The sequence below is a fragment of the Malus domestica genome, chromosome 10 (assembly GCF_042453785.1).
Source record: "Malus domestica chromosome 10, GDT2T_hap1".
Classification (NCBI taxonomy): Eukaryota; Viridiplantae; Streptophyta; class Magnoliopsida; order Rosales; family Rosaceae; genus Malus; species Malus domestica.
This window is the reverse complement of record NC_091670.1, coordinates 27,131,523-27,135,486: the sequence shown is the minus strand read 5'-3', so window position 1 is coordinate 27,135,486 and position 3,964 is coordinate 27,131,523. Positions and strand designations below refer to the sequence as shown.

The 3,964-nt window shown below is 35.8% G+C and overlaps 1 long non-coding RNA gene across 2 annotated transcripts; it reads right to left on the bottom strand.

The window, feature by feature from the left end:
- Positions 1-1,285: 1,285 nt before the first annotated feature.
- LOC103445537 (uncharacterized) lies at positions 1,286-2,892 on the bottom strand. Of its 2 annotated transcripts, XR_011572058.1 has the most exons (4): positions 2,279-2,892; positions 2,096-2,193; positions 1,803-1,993; positions 1,286-1,638 (listed from the first exon to the last, which is right to left on the bottom strand). It is a non-coding gene; the product is annotated as an uncharacterized lncRNA (long non-coding RNA). The 2 variants fall into 2 exon arrangements; XR_011572057.1 differs by having other exon boundaries at positions 1,803-2,193; positions 2,279-2,891.
- Positions 2,893-3,964: the final 1,072 nt, after the last annotated feature.

Genomic DNA, 3,964 nt, shown 5'->3' with positions numbered 1-3,964 from the left:
ATTGAGTACATCAACACAAGTTTAATGGTTGCTGATCCAATGACAAAGGCTTTACCAGTGGGAGTTTTCAAGAAACATGTTTTCACCATGGGAGTAAGAGAGGTTTTTGATTCAGTTAATGAGTGGGAGTAAGCACTCCTTAAACTGTGATGAGTTTGTCTCAATTATTTTGTTTATTGATTGACAGTTGTTAGTTGGCTTGCAAATTTGTTATCTTTAATAATTTGCTTAAATTGGCTGATCATGTTTCTGCAAACAACTTTGGTACTGGAATTATTTCAGTTTGTTATGGAGAACTGACATTCTGAATTGTCAGTTCTTGACATCATGACTCTTAAGAGTGACATAGTGTTTTTAAGTTAAATATGTATGTGATCACAGAGTGCAAAGTGCAAGCTGTACGTGCCTTGTTTTCTGTGGTCCTATATTTTTCTTAAAAATGACAAGTTACTAAGAAGGATCAGTTGCAAGCTTTTGTGAACTCTATGATCATCATGATTCTTGTAATACTAAGGCATATCATTGACATTCAAGTGGGAGAATGTAAAACTTGTTTGAATGACAATGAGATTGCAACTGGACCACTTGGGTGGCGTTTAACTAGTTATACTAGTTATGCGAAACACAAGGAGTCCGAGAGCTTTAGTATGACAAGAATTGTGGAGTTTTATACATTGCAGCTGTTCTATTTTGATCCTTATCAAATATATACTAGTATATAGAATCATGATAGGACTAAAACTTATTAAGAGATAGAGATTATCACTCTTTATGATAATAGGCTGGACCGAGTGAATCTCTAGCTATATGGATGGATATATATAGTTGAAGTCCCTGCTTCCTCATGTACTCTCTCAATATTATCTAAAACCCTATTCACTTAGAAGAGAGACTTTCGTGTGCTGGAAGTAGAAGACTTCTTCTTCTATTGTTTCTTCAATGTCGATGCCCTCAGGTAAGTGTCTTGCAGACTATAAACTGGTATTTCTCTAGTTATGATGAATATGATATTAGTTGGTAATCCTAGGGTTGTGTTGGTTTGCTGTGTTGCAGTAGCTTATTTATTAATATACTGCTTACAAATAGGTCAAGCTTGACCAAGGCTCTTGTGATCTTGACGTTTAGCTTCCTCTTTGAAATGAATAAATGCATTCAATTGATCTTCACTCTCCCATGCAGTGCCATAGATCCTCTGCAGCATTGGTTTCATTTCATCTCCTCTGCAGCATCGATTTCTTTTCATCTACTCTTCAGCAGGATTCTAGTTCGGCATACTATGAGGAACTATGGCATAAAGACAGTCTAATAGGACAAGATGCTAGTTCAAAACACAATCAAATCCCAGTACAAGCATGCATATGTATAAACATAAGTATAATTTGGTTAGCTTGACCAAAAGGTTCCTCCCACCTTCAAATTAGTCTCCTTTTCAATCTGCATATCAATAACTCATTTTTAAAGAGCACCAACAACATTGTTTGCCCTAAAACCCTAAACCTTAAACCCTCTCTTTTTTGTTCCTTTAAATTTCCATCTTAAGACTCGACACAAAGTGCTTTCTGGTGTTTTAAAGGTATCTGTCTGTGTGCAAGTCGAACCACATTGACCAAATATGCACAAGAAAAAACATTAGCTGCCCTGCACAAAATCATTCGGCAAACTGATTAAGATTTTCATACCAAAATACAGCGATTTGTACAAACGGACAAGGAAAATGAAATAACAAATGTCTAGAAATTGAAAGACTAATAAAGTAAGATTATGACCAAAGTCTCATCACAGTAAACATACAGAAAGCATACCTTGCAACTATAATAAAAATCTGAGGCAATCACGCACCAAGTTAAGGAAAAAGATGAAGTTTCAGTTGCTACAGTATAAGAACTTTTCACATTAGACTACTAATTCAAAGGATACAATTGAGAAAAAAATGAACCCCACATGTGACCAGCTATGTTGTTCCTTGGCAATATCAAAACCCATGTATATAAACCTAAAAATTAAGGTTTTCATTTCAAAACAAGCGTGGTGTGTCATGTGTAAATAACAGCTTAAATACTGGATATGTGATCAAGACAATGAAAAGCTCACTTACACAAATGTCTCCGCTAGTGATGATATCAAATGGAAAAAGGAAGAAACAAATCTTTGAGAGTTTTCTGATAAATTTGAATACGTATAATGCTTCATGACCTAAAACAAAACACCAGTTTGTCCATGGCACAGCTTTACCGTAAAATATATTAAAAAGAAAAAAATGTACAGTTCTTCCACTTACCATTCCTGTGAACAATATTGACACAATACCAAACAGACCAAGACCTTCTGCAAGCATGTAACTAAACAGATGATAGTTCTACGTCAATTTGCGTATAAGGAGAAGGCCTTAAAACTAATTTACATAAGATGAAAAAGGGCCAAAAAGATCACTCACGAGAAATATGGAAAGAGGACAAACAGACAGCACTCCAAGTTTTGAAGACTGAAAAGATAACAAGACAACCTCGTTATTTCCGTCGTAGTACCAACTAAACAAAGGCCATCAAAGAATGGAAGAAAAGAATCAGAACGCAATAGGTTTTTGCTTTTAGAATTTGAAAAATATAAACCCCAATTGTTCAACCCAAATTCCAAATTAATCACCTAAAATAGTGAATGAGGAGGAGACCCATACCTGAAATCTCTGAAATCTCAAAGGTTATTCGCGATGGCCTGTGATTTGGCTGGTATTGCGCTCTGTTCGTGGGAGATGATGTGCGCCTGTGTCGCACAGAAGAGGTGGAAACCAGAAAAGAAAAAGGAAAAAGAAAGATGGGGATCCTCATTTAATCTCAACCACCCATTTCATCCAACGGTTAGGAGAAGGCTCCCCATTTTTTCAAAAAAATGGGGATCCCTCCCCTTAAGCTCCCCGTATATATATATATATATATATATATATATATATATATAGGCATGGCAAGGGCTAGGGTTAATCAGATTAGGGTGAGAACTTAGCAGATTTTAAGGATTAGGGCCTAAAGGTGCGTCACAAGGATTTAAATCCACTAAGGAAGAGGTTTAGCCCAATTAATTTCTGAAAAGGATTTGCATAACCCAAATCCACTAGGGACAAGGCTAGTTAAATCAGAATCCAAAGGGAATTGGGTGAGGAAAGGTGTGGCACAGATTTGGAGGGAATGGGAATTGCTTGCAAGGCAAGGCAAAAGCCTTCTAGAAGGGAATATGTGCCATTTTTGTAGGGAGATGGGATAAGGCTTTCTAGAATCTGAAATATGTATTTTAAATGCATAATTATCCCTTATAAATAGTTGGAATTAAGGCATAAACTGATTTGGATAAGATAGGATTGGATAATGCTAGATTAGGAAAGGATAAGATAAGATAAGGTTAGTTTGGATAAGATATGGTTGGATAAGGTTGTGGATAATGTTTTCTCTTTTGAGCTGATTCCTTATCTTCTGTCTTTAATTTAATTTCTTCATCTCCTTATCAGATTCCTAGCCTTTTGAACTCCAAAAATGTCCATCCACCTTGGCCCATACATGTGCTATCCATTTAGTGCCCAAAACTGCTCCAAAACTGCTCCAAAATGCACTTTCTTGCCAATTTTGTCATTTGGACCTACAAACACACGAAAATAGCTTAAATCACTATAATAAACACAAACTAACTACGAAAACACAAGAAAACAAGCTAACTAGGTCACATAAATATGCTCTTATCAGTAAGATTTTAATAATTTCAATTTTGAAAAACTTCTTTCTACAGATGTCACGGGTACAATCAACAGTACACGATAAGCAATCAAGACATTAGGACAGATGTCAGTTTCTTTTACAAAGTTTTCTATTTCCATGGATGTCCAAGGGTTATTAGATAGAAATGCTTCTTCAGGTAACATCATTTGCAAAACTTGTAATTCGAAACATAAGTCGGATCCATCTACATCCATGGTATTTCT